A 19,131-nucleotide genomic window follows, 5' to 3' on the forward strand; every position below is an offset into this window, starting at 1 on the left:
CTTTGACACTGAGGAACTAATCAGCCAAATTTTATTGTGATGCAGCAAAGAAAAGATGCCATCTTGAATGATGTAGCCTCAGTGACGTCCAAAAAGAAACTCTGACCACAACATATTTCGAAAAAAACGCCTTTTAAGTTGATGTCAGGCATGCTATTATTGAACCTCGAGGTTTAGGCACTGCACTGATGACCTTCATTAATCTATGGGCTGTTCAGACACTTCGTGTGACACAAGACCTTTCTAATCACTACCAGCTCCTGGAGACGGAGACATCCGTCAGAAGCAGCATTCAACGCTCGGGCCGATATCGCGCTCGGATTCATGGCCTGCTCTCAGCGGACGGCAGCAAACCCAATGCTTAATATACAAAGCAATACGAACAGTGTCTGGAAACAGTTCACCGTTCAGTGAGCAGATTTTGGTGAGAACTGTAAACAGGATCCATGGAATTTATAAACTCGGCCCGTGTACATGACTGCGCTTTTGCTTTATAAAATATGGGAGTATATATATATATATATATATATATGAGTGCGAGGTTTCCATATGAAGTGTGGGTGTGTATGAATCAGTGTGAAGTTTATATTGAAGACTGGGTGTGTATGTGATGTTTATAGGAACATAGGAACAGAAGTAGGTGATTCAGCCCCTCGAGTCTGTTTCGCCATTTTATTGGACCGTGGCTGATCTGTGTCTTCACTCATTCTACCCGTCTTGGTTCCCTAACCCTTAATAAACTCGCCTAACAAAAATCTATCAATCTCAGTTTTAACATTTTCAATTAACTTCGACAGCTTTTTTTGCGGAAAAAGTTCCAAATTTCCAATAGCCTTTGTATAAAGAAGTGTTTCCTGGCAACAGCTCTGAAAGGCCTAGCTCTAATTTAAAGGTTATGCCTCCTTGTTCCAGAAAATCCCACGAGAATAAATAGTTTCTCTCCATCTACCCTATCAACTCCTTTAATCATCTTGAACACGTCCATCAGATCACCCTTTAATGTTCTATATTTAAGGGAATACAAGACTTGTATAAGGAGCTTGTCCTCAAAATTTAACCCTTATAGCCCCGGTATCATTCCAGTGAATCTGCACTGCACCCCCGCCCCGCAAGGCCAGTATGTCCTTCCTGATTTGCGGTGTCCAGAACTGAATGCAGTGCTCCAGTTGCAGTCTAACCTGAGTTTTATATAACACGCCTTTGTATTTCAACCCCCTTGAGATTCCATTCGCCTTTTCAATTATCTTGTGTACCTGTGTACTAGATTTTAATGATTTATGTACTTTGATCCCTACATCTCTCTGCTGCTACACAGTTCCAAGCTACTCACCAGTTAGAAAATATTCTGATATATATATATATATGTATATTAGGTCCAAAGTGAATGTCCTCACATTTCTCCACGTTGAACGCCATCTGCCACAGTTTGTCCACGCAATTATTTATCAATATCCTTTTGCACATTTCAGCTCCTATCTACATTATTTACGTTCCCACCTAATTTGGCGTCGTCAGCAAACTTGGATGTATATCTCTCCATTCCTTCATCGAAGTCATTTATAAATAAAGTGAAAAGCTGCAGCCCCCATAGAAATTTCTGGTAGACACCCCTAGTCACATCTTGCCAATTTGAATACATAATCATAATACCTAATCTCTATCTCCTACTTCTTAACCAATTCCCTATCCGTGTCAATAGGTTGCCTCCAATTCCATGTGCTCTCATTTTTTATTAACATTCTGTTGTGTGGAACCTTGCCGAATGCCCTCTAGAATTCCATATAAATAACATCAACAGACGTTCCCTTATCCACCACGTTGCTTACATCGTCAAAAGATTTAATTAGGTTCGTTAGACGTGACTTACACTTTAAAAAGCCATGCTTGCTATATCTGATCAGTTCATGTTCGTCGAAGGGCTCAGTAACCCTGTCCCTAATAACAGGTTCTTTGAACTTCCCCACAACAGACGCAACACAATTAGACCTATAATTTCCTAGTTTATCTCTCCCGCCCTTCTTAAATAATGGCTTGCAATTTTCCAATCCAAGAGGACATTTTCCGAATCAAGCGAGATGTGGAAGATCATGGCTAAAGCATCTACAATTAACTCATCTATTACTTTTATTACCTTGGGGTGGGGACCATCAGGTCCTGGAGATTTGTCTGTCTTTAGTCTCCTTATTTTCTCGATTGCCATTTTTTTTACACAGATTCATTGGCAGCATGGGGCTGAAACGCCATACACACCTGGCACGATCCTGGTACACTGTGAAACCGCAAACAGAACTGGCAGGATCCTGATACAGTCTGAACGGCCATACACACCAAGCAGGATCCTAATACACTGAGAAATAAGTGGCTACCTTGCCATTGACGCTTCCACACCCTGAGAAAAATATATATATATATTATATATTTCTTAATTATGGAGCCCCTTACTTGCCAATTTGCTCCCTAGCAGAAACATTTTTGTAATTTCCAAAGCTGCAGTATCTGAATCTCATATATTAAAATGTAACAATGGGGTGTAATTATTGGCAAAACAATTGAAAAGAACTCCGAATGTTTTCAGTTCTAATATTACACTGATCGGTGATATGCCAGGGTTGTTAAATAAAAGTATACATCCAGTTTCCGTATGTGTATAACCACTTAAAAACTCTTCGCATTTTATAAAACACAATACAACAGGAGAATGTTTAGGGACAGGAAAAGCCCATCTATCCCAAATAAGCCTGTCCCTGTTACAGAGGACGCCACCTACTACTCCTCTCAGTGTATCTACAGAAACACATTCAAATTATCTTTTCACCCCACTTACACTGCCCCTTTAGTGTCCTTCCCTGGTACCCCCTGCTACATCAGAATATTCAGGCGGTGAAGGATTGGATACTGAAACCAAGTCGTCTGTTGTTCACAAGCTTTTATTTACTGAGATGCACATCGCACACCATGCTTTACAAAAAGCTCTCCCCTACCTAAGCTTGCTCCCTTATAAATAATTCTAAGAAATTTCCTGATTGATACGTGCTCCTGAACCCAATAACATAATTTGGCACAAATCGCATGTCAATAATTAACACTTCCGCTCTATTATTCTGAATTCCCTTCTTGATCCCGACATCCCCATTTCAGTTTTCTCCGTTATTAATTAATTGGGGTCACTCAAGTGTCTTTCCTGCATTAATTTTGTGAACTCCGTTCAGATATTTCAATAATTGAGACTCTTCCCCAAATAAAACAAATCCAACTCCTATGCGCTTTCCTCAGCCTTAATTCCTGACATGTAATCATTGTTCTCATCTCCCTCTGTGTCAAATCATTCATCCTGTTCAGTCGACTAGACACAATACCCCAGGTAACCTGTTCAATGCCTGTTACAATAACAGTGGAAATTCTGTCCATTCAGAGTCTGTCCCCCTCCCAGTGCGCACAACACCCCAGATAACCTGCCCTGGGCCTGATACAATAACATTCACAGTCTGTCCCTCTCCCGTTGCACACAATACCCCAGATAACCTGCCCTAGGCCTGATAGAGTAATAGTGGAACTTCTGTCCATTCACAGTCTGTCTCTCTCCCATTGCACACATTACCCCAGATAACCTGCCCTAGGCCTGATAGAGTAACAGTCGAACTTCTGTCCATTCACAGTCTGTCCCGCTCCCACTGATACCCAACACTCTATTTGCCATTTCTGCAGCAGGTAAGCACCACTGACGGTTTCAAAGATCGATCCACTAGAACCTCTACTGCTGTATAACCAGAATCATGGGTGGATTTGTAAAGAAAGGTCTACAATACAAGGCAGGGCTGATAGCTATAACCATCAGAGGGAAAATATCACCTCCATAGATGTCTCCATGTTCAATAAATGTTGGAATCAAGTGAGGATTTGAAACTTTTCACAGCCATTGGTTACCTTCAAGCGAGGTTTCCATTAACGTTGTTTTCATTTCCTACACTCTCCTCTAATGAACCTGTTAATGAAGTCTTGCAACATTTTACTAAATAGTACAATGATATTGAGAAGTTGTTTTATCTCAATACAGCTGACATTGAAAACCACTTTTTTCTACTCTAATTGAAGATGTTCAACAGAAACACAAGGAAACATTCCGGGAACAAACTGAAACATTGATTTCCCAGCTGGTTGATCGATTCGTTGAGCTAACGGTCATTTCTATTGTTCGACGTTGGACACTTGTGGAACATGAAATGTTGGCAAGAGGCCGTGGCCATGAAAAGTGGAGAGAAAGACCATCACCCAACTATATTCCTATTATATTTATAGTATTCTGTTAAACCATGGCCGAGAGATTGAAAGCCCCCATAATGTGTTACTGAAGATCGGTGAGATGGCCTTCACATGAGTCTCCGAGTAGAATATTGTGTTTAGAAATAAAGATTTGAGTACAAGTACAATCTGCAACCTTCCCAGTTCCTGTCTAGGTTCATGATGGAACTTTTGGAGAGAGATCATTCTGCCCAGACCGTGGTGTACACATTCCCGCATGTCACCATCCAAGAGTTTGCAGCTGGCCTCCCACAATTCCTGACTCCAGATCCATGTGACAACCGGAAACGCCTCAGTGAAGCCCACAGCAAGGAAGATAGGCGGTTTGAGATCTTTCTCCATTTTGTTGCTGGTCTCTCCTCTCCACACAGTCAGCTCGGCACCTGAAGGAGATTCTGGGTCCATTTCTTCATCAAACCACCTGACGAGTTACTGACTTGTTGAAGGAGATGGTTGAAGGCAGATTGGAAATACAGGGAGTTTTACTGGTAAAAGGGACCTCCTGAACACATTTCACTACCTGTTTGAGTCTCAGAATAAAGCACTAACACGGGCCACAGTAGGAGCTGTGGAAAAAAATGTATTTGGAGACTGGAACCCACACAAAGCATTAAGACTGACCCCAATTGGCTGTGCAGTGCTGGCTCATGTCATCGAATTCTGCGATATAATATAACAGCTCGATCTACAGAGCTGCGACATTCTGTGTGAAAGGCTCCAGTGACTGGCACCCGCACTATACAAATGCCGGGTGTGAGGTAACTGTTTATTTATCTATAACTGTTAGGCAAATTATAGAACAGACTTGGATTGTGTTGTTGCTCAGTAATGAAAGAAAACAAACATTTCAGTTAAACCAGAAAGAAGCAGATTTTACACAACTGTGACAAAGGATAACAGGATCGGAGTATCTAAAATAGATCCTCTGAACAAGTAGGGATTTGACAATCATTATCGGATCAGTAAATACAGGTCACTGAAAGAGTCTGATAATTTAATTGCAATAAATGACATTTATTGCTGTTTTTCTCACTGCCCAAGATACGTCCACTGAAGAGGCTCCTTCTCACTGTTTCTTGCACGTCGGCCGACACCAACTACAGCAGTCTGTATGTCAGAGCATCCCACCCTCTTGCTGAGGTTTAGGGGCAAGCCTCAGCCACCGGACTGTCAACGTGTGTAGGAGAGGGAAGCAGAAACACCAAACATTCAGTAACAAAGAGCAAAATACAGCTTGCGAGTCCACGTCGGTTTCTATGCAAGAGCAATCCAGCCAGTCCCACTCCCCCGCCCTTTCCCCGAAGCTCTGCAATTGTTTTTACCTCCAAGTACTTATCCAGTTCCCCTTTGAAGGCCATGATTTAATCTGCCTCCACCATCCCCTCGGGCAGTGCATTCCAGATCCGAAACACTCGCTGTGTAAAAAAGTGTTTCCTCATGTCACCCTTGGTTCTTCTTCCTCATGTCACCTTTAGTATCAGTAATACTGTTATTAATAAACACTGTACATTATTAGTATGATTAATAGTGTTAATAAACACTGCACATTATTATTATCAGTAATAAAGCTATTAATGTGTTATTAATTAACACTGCACATGATTATTAGTATCAGTGACAGTGTTATTAATAAACACAGGTGGTTTATCCTGATTCCTGTTATTTCTCTCTCTGTCTCGTTATATGTCTCGCTCTCGCTTTCACTCTCAGTGATCCCCAGGCTGAATTATTACGGTCGCACAGAATCTTTTGCAGAGGATCTCGCCTCCGCTCTGAATACCAACCGGTCATTGACGGTTCTGTTCTTGGATAAAAATAATCAGGGAGATTCAGGAGTGAAACTGCTGTCTGCAGCTCTGAGGAACCCGGAGTGTAAAATACAGAAACTGCAGTAAGTACCAGACTGTGTGAGATTGTGTTTTTAATAACTGGATGCCTAACACTACATTATTATTAGTATCAGTAATATTGTTATTAACAAACACTGTACATTATTAGTGTCAATGTTACTAAAAGTAAAGTAGTGTTTATTAATATCAGTAATACTGTTATTAATGAACACTGGGGATTTACCCTGATTCCTGTTATTTCTCTCTCCATGGTCCCCAGACTGGATCGTGTGGGTTTCACAGATTCTTGTACTAATTGATCTCGTCTCTGGCCTCAGGACAAACCGGTCACTGACGTTTCTGTCCCTGAGATTAAACTCCTTCACAGACCGACCTGTCCCCGCTCTCCGCTCCCTCATACTGACCCGCGAGAGTCTGGAGTGGATCGGGTGAGTATTTGTGTTAATGCATAATGTAATGAATAAAATATCAATGGGATTCAGTCCCTTTTATGGTGATACTTGTCTGTAATTATGATTGAAATATTAGCTCGAGTCTCCCTGTTACTTATACTGATGTGCATTCGGATTATTTCCTGTTTAATCTTTAATCTGTTTCAGGCTGTCGAGGGATCAAACGGCAGGAGACACCTGGAATCGCTGTGGCAATCCAGACCCGGATTGAGAGCGGAATTTGATCATTTCAGTTTATAAACATTATTGGTCTCATTGTCTGGACATTTTTGGCCGATTCCCGGTCCCTCCCCTTTAACCGGCCCCGCTCCAGGTTTAAATCCTAACGGCCCTTTAACGGTTTCCGGCTCGAGCTGAGCGAGCGCCGTCTCCCATTGTGACGTCAGAGGCCCAGCGACAGTGTCACGAGGCTCAGTCACCCGGTCCCCCAGCGCTGATTCCGCCGGTGACCTGGGACTGGATGGTCCCCAATGGGGAACTGGGTAAACGCACAGACAGTAAGGTCCCAGGGTGGGGCTCAGTCTGGGCTGCAGTGGGAATCTGGGTAAAATCACAGACAGTGAGGTCCCAGGGTGGGGCTCAGTCTGGGCTGCAGTGGGAATCTGGGTAAAATCACAGACAGTGAGGTCCCAGGGTGGGGCTCAGTCTGGGCTGCAGTGGGAATCTGGGTAAACGCACAGACAGTAAGGTCCCAGGGTGGGGCTCAGTCTGGGCTGCAGTTGGAATCTGGGTAAACGCAAAGACAGTGAGGTCCCAGGGTGGGGCTCAGTCTGGGCTGCAGTGGGAATCTGGGTAAAATCACAGACAGGAAGGTCCCAGGGTGGGGCTCAGTCTGGGCTGCAGTGGGAATCTGGGTAAAATCACAGACAGTAAGGTCCCAGGGTGGGGCTCAGTCTGGGCTGCAGTGGGAATCTGGGTAAACGCACAGACAGTAAGGTCCCAGGGTGGGGCTCAGTCTGGGCTGCAGTGGGAATCTGGGTAAAATCACAGACAGTAAGGTCCCAGGGTGGGGCTCAGTCTGGGCTGCAGTGGGAATCTGGGTAAAATCACAGACAGTAAGGTCCCAGGGTGGGGCTCAGTCTGGGCTGCAGTGGGAATCTGGGTAAAATCACAGACAGTGAGGTCCCAGGGTGGGGCTCAGTCTGGGCTGCAGTGGGACTCTGGGTAAACGCACAGACAGTGAGGTCCCAGGGTGGGGCTCAGTCTGGGCTGCAGTGGGAATCTGGGTAAACGCACAGACAGTGAGGTCCCAGGGTGGGGCTCAGTCTGGGCTGCAGTGGGAATCTGGGTAAACGCACAGACAGTGAGGTCCCAGGGTGGGGCTCAGTCTGGGCTGCAGTGGGACTCTGGGTAAAATCACAGACAGTAAGGTCCCAGGGTGGGGCTCAGTCTGGGCTGCAGTGGGACTCTGGGTAAACGCACAGACAGTGAGGTCCCAGGGTGGGGCTCAGTCTGGGCTGCAGTGGGAATCTCGGTAAAATCACAGACAGTCAGGTCCCAGGGTGGGGCTCAGTCTGGGCTGCAGTGGGAATCTGGGTAAAATCACAGACAGTGAGGTCCCAGGGTGGGGCTCAGTCTGGGCTGCAGTGGGACTCTGGGTAAACGCACAGACAGTAAGGTCCCAGGGTGGGGCTCAGTCTGGGCTGCAGTGGGACTCTGGGTAAACGCACAGACAGTAAGGTCCCAGGGTGGGGCTCAGTCTGGGCTGCAGTTGGAATCTGGGTAAACGCACAGACAGGAAGGTCCCAGGGTGGGGCTCAGTCTGGGCTGCAGTGGGAATCTGGGTAAAATCACAGACAGTAAGGTCCCAGGGTGGGGCTCAGTCTGGGCTGCAGTGGGAATCTGGGTAAACGCACAGACAGTAAGGTCCCAGGGTGGGGCTCAGTCTGGGTTGCAGTTGGAATCTGGGTAAACGCACAGACAGTAAGGTCCCAGGGTGGAGCTCAGTCTGGGCTGCAGTGGGAATCTGGGTAAACGCACAGACAGTGAGGTCCCAGGGTGGGGCTCAGTCTGGGCTGCAGTGGGAATCTGGGTAAAAGCACAGACAGTAAGGTCCCAGGGTGGGGCTCAGTGTGGGCTGCAGTGGGAATCTGGGTAAATGCACAGACAGTAAGGTCCCAGGGTGGGGCTCAGTCTGGGCTGCAGTGGGAATCTGGGTAAACGCACAGACAGTAAGGTCCCAGGGTGGGGCTCAGTGTGGGCTGCAGTGGGAATCTGGGTAAATGCACAGACAGTAAGGTCCCAGGGTGGGGCTCAGTCTGGGCTGCAGTGGGAATCTGGGTAAAATCACAGACAGTAAGGTCCCAGGGTGGGGCTCAGTCTGGGCTGCAGTGGGAATCTGGGTAAAATCACAGACAGTGAGGTCCCAGGATGGGGCTCAGTCTGGGCTGCAGTGGGAATCTGGGTAAAATCACAGACAGTAAGGTCCCAGGGTGGGGCTCAGTCTGGGCTGCAGTGGGAATCTGGGTAAAATCACAGACAGTAAGGTCCCAGGGTGGGGCTCAGTCTGGGCTGCAGTGGGAATCTGGGTAAATGCACAGACAGTGAGGTCCCAGGGTGGGGCTCAGTCTGGGCTGCAGTGGGAATCTGGGTAAAATCACAGACAGTAAGGTCCCAGGGTGGGGCTCAGTCTGGCCTGCAATGGAAACTGGGTAAATTATCAATACTTTCCTGCCTTCCCAAAATGAGAAAACAATCGTTGCTGAAACAATTTCTTTGGTACAGATTCCTGTCATTTACACACTGAAGGGTGAATTTTTAAACAGCTGGAACTACACAAGGGGACTGGAGAGAGTGAAATTGAAGAACTTGTAATGATAAATTCACCCACCCGCTCATAAAGTAAAACGTTGTGAAAGTTTATTCAACCAGTGGAAATTATACTGCAGCAAGTGGGCAGGACCCATGTCAGGCCCTCCAGTCTGAACTACTCTGGGCCTAAAAAATAAGCAGAAGATGGTCTAAATACACAGCTGGTTCGTCAGCATTTGAGCGGAAAGAAGATAGTTTGATGTTTCTGGTCATGTTGCTTATGATGTAACTTTTTGTGATGAGACTATTTTTCAGGTCATGACAGATCTGCTGTATATTTATATTATTTTCTGTTTTATTTTAAGTTCACCATCATAAGCAGTTTTTCTCCCCTCTCCACTCTGGGATAACAAAATACCAAAACTTCTCACTGTCTTCATCATACGTCAAAAATCAAGAGATGGGACCCAATAATCCATTGTACTGAGCAATGGTCAGATTAGAACAACAAACACATACAAGGAATATGAACCGATCTACAGACTGACCGATCGAGGGGGCGGGAGACTCGACTATGGTTTAATGCCAAATATCACAACACAGACATGTCATAATAATCACTATACACGAAGCAATAATATATATATAGTGGGTTGAACAAGTAATCGGAAGAAGAAAAGAAAATACTTGCATTTTCTAACACCTTTCATGTACTTTTGAGCTGAGTAACTGTGGTAATGTAGGCACACCAGGCAACCAATTCTCTCTCATATCCCAACAAATTGCAATGAGATATCAGGCCATTTAATGGACTAGATTCCAACTATCACGATACGGTAGTGTAGTGATTATATTACTGGACTGATAATCCAGAAACGGTGTTAATAACCCAGCGAACTTGAGTTCAAATGGCAGTTTGAGAATTCTAATTCAGTTGAAAAGAAATTGGATCTTTTAAAAAGTGATATTACAGACCATTAAACTGTCCCAGTTTCATTTAAAACAGGTTTATCAATGATTTTTGGGAAGGAAACCAGCCGTCTTTACCCGGTCTGACCTATATATGCCTCCAATCCCTCAGCAATGTGTTCGACTGTTAGGTTACCTGCTCTCAGAAGTGCCCGAGTGAGCCATTCAGTTGTATGAAACAGCGACGTCAACCGTTGAAGAAGGCCCACCAGCAACTTCTCAGGGTAATTGAAGTGAGCAATTAATGTGGCCTTACCAGCGACGCCCACAGCTCAAGAATGAACAAACAAAAACTTAACACTCGGGCGTAGAACTGGTGTTTCTGATGATTGAAATGAAAATCGAACAACTTCTGTGAATCCGCTGATTTCTACCGCCAGTTTCACACCCGAGCAGAAAGTTGGGGGATAAATGTTCATTGGAACATCGGGGGACTCTCCTACTCTTCACGCCTTAGTGCTGTCGGATCTGTTCCGTCCACTGAAACAGATAGAGGGGGCCCTGGTTCAACATCTCATCGGGAAAAGCAACAGTCAATGGAAAAGGAAATCGGACCGAGCACAAAACAGGGCTGCCTAATCGCTATCGCCCGTTTTGCTCCAACGTCCGAGGCGAAATTATTCTGTAATCTGTTCAGTAGACAGGCGAGCTAATGCTGTTAAAATGTCAGATATCTAAATAGTTAATCTTGGGGGAGGGGAATGTGTCAGATTTTTGGGGGAGGGAACTATGTCAAATTTTGTGGGATGGGAATGTGTCATATTTTAGGAGGAGGGGACTGTGTCAGATTTTTGGGTGGAGGGGACTGTGTCAGATTTTAGGAGGAGGGGACTGTGTCTGATTTTGGAGGAGGGGACTGTGTCTGATTTTTGGGGGAGGGGACTGTGTCAGATTTTGGAGGAGGGGACTGTGTCTGATTTTTGGGGGAGGGGACTGTGTCTGATTTTTGGGGGAGGGGACTGTGTCTGATTTTTGGGGGAGGGGACTGTGTCTGATTTTTGGGGGAGGGGACTGTGTCTGATTTTTGGAGGAGGGGACTGTGTCTGATTTTTGGAGGAGGGGACTGTTTCAGATTTTGGGGGGAGGGGGCTGTGTCTGATTTTTGGGGGAGGGGGCTGTGTCAGATTTTGGGGGGAGGGGACTGTGTCTGATTTTTGGGGGAGGGGACTGTGTCTGATTTTTGGAGGAGGGGACTGTGTCAGATTTTTGGGGGAGGGGACTGTGTCTGATTTTTGGAGGAGGGGACTGTGTCTGATTTTTGGGGGAGGGGACTGTGTCAGATTGTGGGGGGAGGGGACTGTGTCTGATTTTTGGGGGAGGGGACTGTGTCTGATTTTTGGGGGAGGGGACTGTGTCAGATTGTGGGGGGAGGGGACTGTGTCTGATTTTTGGGGGAGGGGACTGTGTCTGATTTTTGGAGGAGGGGACTGTGTCTGATTTTTGGGGGAGGGGACTGTGTCTGATTGTGGGGGGAGGGGACTGTGTCAGATTTTTGGAGGAGGGGACTGTGTCTGATTTTTGGAGGAGGGGACTGTGTCTGATTTTTGGGGGAGGGGACTGTGTCTGATTGTGGGGGGAGGGGACTGTGTCTGATTTTTGGAGGAGGGGACTGTGTCTGATTTTTGGGGGAGGGGACTGTGTCTGATTTTTGGAGGAGGGGACTGTGTCAGATTTTTGGGGGAGGGGACTGTGTCTGATTTTTGGGGGGAGGGGACTGTGTCAGATTGTGGGGGGAGGGGACTGTGTCTGATTTTTGGGGGAGGGGACTGTGTCTGATTTTTGGGGGAGGGGACTGTGTCTGATTTTTGGAGGAGGGGACTGTGTCAGATTTTTGGGGGAGGGGACTGTGTCTGATTTTTGGGGGAGGGGACTGTGTCTGATTTTTGGGGGAGGGGACTGTGTCTGATTTTTGGGGGAGGGGACTGTGTCTGATTTTTGGGGGGAGGGGACTGTGTCTGATTTTTGGAGGAGGGGACTGTGTCTGATTTTTGGGGGAGGGGACTGTGTCTGATTTTTGGGGGAGGGGACTGTGTCTGATTTTTGGGGGAGGGGACTGTGTCTGATTTTTGGGGGAGGGGACTGTGTCTGATTTTTGGAGGAGGGGACTGTGTCTGATTTTTGGAGGAGGGGACTGTGTCTGATTTTTGGGGGAGGGGACTGTGTCTGATTTTTGGAGGAGGGGACTGTGTCAGATTGTGGGGGGAGGGGACTGTGTCTGATTTTTGGAGGAGGGGACTGTGTCAGATTGTGGGGGGAGGGGACTGTGTCAGATTGTGGGGGAGGGGACTGTGTCTGATTTTTGGGGGAGGGGACTGTGTCAGATTGTGGGGGAGGGGACTGTGTCTGATTTTTGGGGGAGGGGACTGTGTCTGATTGTGGGGGGAGGGGACTGTGTCTGATTTTTGGGGGAGGGGACTGTGTCTGATTGTGGGGGGAGGGGACTGTGTCTGATCCTATTCATTCAATTCGGTGGGATCTGATAATATGCGTTTAATTCGCTGGGATCTGATCCCATGCCTTTAATTCGATGTGATTTGATCCCATTCAATTAATTCTCTGGGATATGATCCCATGCCTTTAATTAACTGGAATCTGATCCCATTCATTTAATTTGCTGAGATCTGATTCCAACCATCTAATTGGCTGCGATCTCATCCCATGCTTTTAATTCGCTGGGATCTGATCCCATGTTTTTAACTCACTGGGTTTTGATCCCATTCCATAATTTTCTGCGATCTGATCACATTCCTTTAATTCTCTGGAATCTGATCACATTCCTTTAATTCACTGGGATCTGATCCCATTCCATAATTCTCTGCGATCTGATCACATTGCTTTAATTCTCAGCGATCTGATCACATTCCTTTAATTCATTGGGATCTAATCACATTTCTTTAATTCCATGGGATCCGATCCCATGCCTTTAATCCACTGGATCTGATCCCATTCCTTTAATTCACTGGGATCTGATCCCATGCATTTAATCCATTGGATCTGATCCCATTCCTTTAATTCACTGGGAGCTGATCCCATTCCTTTAATTCACTGGGATCTGATCCCATTCCTTTCGGCCGTACTGTGCTCAGTGGATTGGAATACAGTTACTGAGCCAGCAGTAACTGGATGAAACACCAGTTCCAAAACATTGACGGGACGAATGGGCTAGAATGTAAATCTAATTATCACGATGTAAGGGAAAATCACTGATAACGTGACCTCCTCTTCAAGACATTTTATAAGCATCCTGACTTTGCAGGGCACGACACAGGTTTTCCCCTCCCTCACCGGCTCCCGAGCAACGTTAACTTTTAGCACACCACAAAACTCAGTTTGTTGATATAAGAACATAAGAACATCAGAAATAGGAGCAGGAGTAGGCCATATGGCCCCTCGAACCTGCTTCACCATTCAATCAGATCATGGCTCAGCTTCGACCTCAACTCCACTTTCCCGCCCGATTCTCATATCGCTTGATTCCACTGGAGTCCAAAATCTATTCATCTCAGCCGTGAAAATATTCAATAATCTGCACCCAAAGGCAAATCAGGACAAGGAAAAGAAACGGACCAAACACTTCCCACAAGGCCCAAGAGACAAGCTGGCGGGTGGAAAGTGACGAGTTATTTGAAGAATGAAGAGGCGCTTAAAAGAGATCAACTTACAAGGTGGTAGTTTACAAGGGGGCAGTTTACACGAGAGCAGGTTACAAGGGATCAGTTTACAAGGGGGCAGTTTACACGAGAGCAGGTTACAAGGGATCAGTTTACAAGGGGGCAGTTTACACGAGAGCAGGTTACAAGGGATCAGTTTACAAGGGGGCAGTTTACACGAGAGCAGGTTACAAGGGATCAGTTTACAAGGGGGCAGTTTACACGAGAGCAGCTTGCAAGGGATCAGTTTACAAGGGGCTGTTTAAAAGAGAGCAGTTTAAAAGGGATCAGTTTACAGGGATCAGTTTACAATGGATCAGTTTACAAAGGGTCAGTTTACAATGGGGCAGTTTACGAGTGATCAGTTTACAAGGGGGCAATTTACAAGGAGGCAGTTTACAACGGGGCAGTTTAAAAGGGGACAGTTTACAAGGGAACAGTTTACAAGACGCAGTTTACAAGGGATCTGTTTACAAGAGATCAGCTTACAAGGCATCATTTTACAAGGAGGCAGTTTTTAAGGCACCAGTTTATAAGGGAACAGTTTACAAGGGAACAGTTTACAAGGGATCAGTTTACAAGGGAACAGTTTATAAGGGATCAGTTTACAAGGGATCAGTTTACAAGGGAACAATTTATAAGGGGAAAGTTTACAAGGGATCAGTTGACAAGGGAACGGTTTATAAGGGATCAGTTTACAAGGGAACAGTTTATAAGGGGACAGTTTACAAGGGATCAGTTTACAAGGGATCAGTTTACAAGGGAACAATTTATAAGAGGAAAGTTTACAAGGGATCAGTTTACAAGGGAAAGTTTACAAGGGATCAGTTTACAAGGGAACAGTTTATAAGGGGACAGTTTACAAGGGATCAGTTTACAAGGGGGTAATTTACAAGGGAGCAGTTTACAAGGGAGCATTATACAAGGGATCAAGTTACAAGTGGGCAGTTTACAAGGGACCAATTTACAAGGGATCAGTTTACAAGGGACCAGTTTATAAGGGAGCAGTTTACAACGGATCCATTTACAAAGGGGCGGTTTGCAAGGGATCATTTTACAAGGGGACAGTTTACAAGGGAGCAGCTGCCAAGAGGGCAGTTTAAAAGGGAGCAGTTTACAAGGGTTGAGTTTAAAAGGGACGTTATCATAAGTGACCAGGACACTTATGATAAAGTGAGCATTACCCATGAATGCCAACCTGAGCAGTGATACCTGGTAAAGATAGGAGGGTGGCTCCATGTTAGAGGTGTGTTTGGGAAACAAGTACTGTGTCCACCACGGTCAGTACCATACTGCTAATCTACCCGAATCTGATAGACATTCCATCTCAAAAGCCAGGCCATCAATCAAAAGCTAGCAGGATCCTGATCCTGAAGGTTCACCTTACTGTTTGGATCTAGCAGCCGTGAATAACAATCAATTAGATCTGTTTGTGCTGGAAGCCAGAGTGTGTTCCCTTGCAGTGCCCACCCTTCTCGCCCTGAGTACCACTCGGACTGTGTCCAGCAGTGTGTGGAGTACGTCCGAATGAAGAATGAAGATTCCATAAGAAAGGTAGAGTCATAGAACCACAGAAAGTTACGGCATAGAAGGACGTAATTCGGCCCATTGCGTCCGTGCCGGCAGAAAAAGAGCTATCCAGCTTAATCCCACTTTCCAGCACATGGTCCGTAGCCCTGTAGGTTACGGCATTTCAAGTGTGCATCCAATTACTTTGCCAATGATTTGAGGGTTTCTGCCTCCACCACTCTTTCAGGCAGTGAGTTCCAGACCTCCACCACCCTCTGGGTAAAAAAAAAATTCTCCTCAGCTGCCGACTAATCCGCAGACCAATTACTTTAAAGCTATGCCCCCTGATCACTGACCCCTCTACTAAGGGAAAAAGGTCCTCCCTATCCACTCTATCTAGTCCCATCATAATTTTACATACCTAAATTAAATCTCCCAATTAGCCTCCTTTGTTCCAAAGAAAACAGCCCCAGCCTATCCAATCTTTTCTCATAGCTAAAATTCTCAAGCCCTGGCAACATCCTCGTAAATCTTCTTTGTAGCCTCTCTAGTGCAATCACATATTTCCTGTAATATAGTGACGAGAACTGTACGCAGTACTCAAGCTGTGGACTAACCAATGTTTTATACATTTCCAGCATAACCTCCCTGCTCTAATATTCTATGCCACGGCTAATAAAGGGAAGTATTCCGTATGCCTTTTTAACCAGCTTATCGACTTGTCCTGCTACTTTCAGGATCTGTGGACATGCACTCCAAGGTCCCTTTTGTTTCTCAATATCCTACCATTTATTGTGTACTCCCTTACCTTGTTTGACCTCCCCAAATGCATTACCTCACACTTCCCTGGATTGAATTCTATTTGCCACTTTTCTGCCCGCCTGACCAGTCCATCGATATCGTCTTGCAGACTATAGCTTTCCTCCTCACTACCAAACTCACAGCCAATTTTTATATCGTCTGCAAACTTCTTGATCAAGCCCCCCACATTCAAGTCCAAATCATTAATATATACCACAAAAAGCAAGGGACCTAGTACTGAGCCTTGTGGTAACCCACTGGAAACAGCCTTCCAATCACGAAAAAAACCATCAACCATTACCCTTTGTTCTTACCACTGAGCCAATTCTGGAGCAACTAGCCCCTTTCCCTTGGATTCCATGGGCTTTTACTTTGTTAACCAGTCTGCCATGTGGGACCTTGTCAAAAGCCTTGCAAAAATCCATGTACACTACATCGTATATGTTACCCTGATCAACCCTCCTTGTTAAGTGCACAAAAAATTGAATCAAATTATTTAGACACAAACTTCCCTTAACAAATCCATGCTGAATGTCCTTGATTAACCTGTGCCTTTCTAAATGACGATTATGCTGTCCCTCAGAATCGATTCCAATTATTTGCCCACCATCGAGGTTACACTCACTGGTTTTTAATTACTCGGTCTTTCTGTTTCTCGCTTTTTAAACAACCGTACAACATTAGCATTCCTGCAATCCTCTGGCCGAGCCAGTGAGGATTGGAAAGTGATAGTCAAAGCCTCCGTTATTTCCTCCCTTGCTTCTCTTAACAGCCTGAAATGCATTCCATCCGGGCCTGGCGGTTTATCTACTTTCATAAATGCTAAACCCCTTAATACTTCCTCTCTCACTATGTTAATCCCATCCATTATTTCACACTCATTCTTAATTTCAATCTCTGCATCATTCCCTGTTTTTGTGAAGAAACATGCAAAGTATTAATTGAGAACCATACCCATATCTTCCATCTCCACACATATGTTAACTTTTCGATCTCTAATAGACCTTATAGGGTCTTCAAAAGACTTGGTGTTCTCCCGTGGACTCCTCAAGTCAGACTGGCAGCATTCAAAACCGGAGTGCCTGAGAAGCACGGTTTGTGAGGCCAGGAAAGGTTTAACGAGAATCACGTTCTGCTGTAATTTTCTACAGCATTCTGGAGATCAGGCAATCCTGAACAACATAATCTAGAAACAAAAGAATGAGAGACTATCCCAGTCTCCACCCTGACTGCCTGAGGTCCTTTAGCAGATTGGTGATTGTCCAGTAATGTGAGCAAGTTGATTGATTTGTTAACTCCCCAACTCCTGATGATATTCTGGACTACCTACGTGTGGATCATCCACTCGTCAGGGTGGATTACAAGTTAGCTGAGTGTGCCGACTGTTTTATTGTCCATCCCGACCAAAATTGGCACCAAGAATATCAACCCATGCTTCAAGCACCAATGGGAAGTAACGTGTCATGTTGACAGAGGTACCGGGTCTGGGCCCCTCCCTGTTTGTAGGCGCTCCGGACTACTGTCAAATTGTGTGTCTGGAGGCGCAGTGACTTACGCCGCATCAAGTCTGAAGGTATATAATGTCTTATTGTAGCATTCAAACCTTGAGCCTGTTGAAATGCCAAGTGAACTCATCCATATCGATTGGCCTAGAAGTCCATTGATCCTGAATGTAGCCTCCCACCCATATCGAAGCTGAACAGCCTGATGGCTGCAGCACCAATACCTGGAGAACACTGTGATCTCAGGACCAGCAGCTCTAGTTCAGATGCTGTGACAAAGGAGGCCTGTGGAAACTTAATTGATGGAGCAAGGCTTAACTGGTGAAATATCCCCAACAGTTCGTCCTTCTGGAGGAAGAAGATGACTATGACTATCACTCACTCGCTCTCAGTGTGGATGGTCGAAGATACTGATCTCAACTGCCAGTTTGCCCATTAGTAGCTGGTTGCTTTGATGGTCAAACCAAACTACATTATGAAAACATGAAGGCTCAAGGAGCTAATGCATTGGATGCTCACTAATTCTGGTCTCCTAGGCCCAAGTGTCCCGAGTGATCCATTTCCACATGGAAGTAGTAGAAATGGCTCATCCATCCACATCTGTGGTGGGCTATCAAAGGCAGGAATCACTGCTTGGAGAGGGAGAGCTGGAGAGGGCCTTGAAGGTTACTTGTTGCGTGCTCCCTGCTTTCCAGGTCCTAATCTGGAAACACGGGCTAACATGACACAAAGACATTGCAGTCCGGCGAAAGCTTTGAAAAGACTGCTGTCCCTGAAAGGGCCTGTAGATGGGGTGGGCTCAGCTGCAAAGTGAGACAGTGTCTCCTTGCATGCCAATCCGGGAATGCCTGAAAGTTCTGCTGGAGATGCTTGTACCCTGAAGCAGCTCCTCCACTCGCTCGCCACAGAAGCCCTCAGCATCTAAGGGCATCTGCAGTGGTTGTTGCTGCAGTTACTGAAGGAACTCCAAGATGCGCAGCCAAGCTAAGTGGTGATACAAGATCCACTGGACGATAGACCCTGCTCCTTTATTAATGGCAGCCACACAACCTGCTGCTGCAGTGATGCTCTCTGAAAGTGGTCCTCACTCTGTGGCAGGGATTGCTCCCTCAATTCACCTGTGAGGCATTATCCTGCAATAAGTAAAGCTGGCCACTATGGATTTGGTGGTGGAGAACACGAATATGCGTCAAACACTGAAGGAAGCTCCGCCAAACCCACATGTCCCACTATTTGGATTGTGGTGGGTGGAACAGGACTAGTTTCCTGAGCGATGACTTTCCCTCTGATGCTTTCACGACTGAAGTTCAGCAGTTGGATCAGTGAACTGAAAAGTGTGAAGCAGGTT

The sequence above is a fragment of the Heptranchias perlo genome, chromosome 2, assembly GCF_035084215.1.
Source record: "Heptranchias perlo isolate sHepPer1 chromosome 2, sHepPer1.hap1, whole genome shotgun sequence".
In the NCBI taxonomy this organism is placed as follows: domain Eukaryota; kingdom Metazoa; phylum Chordata; class Chondrichthyes; order Hexanchiformes; family Hexanchidae; genus Heptranchias; species Heptranchias perlo.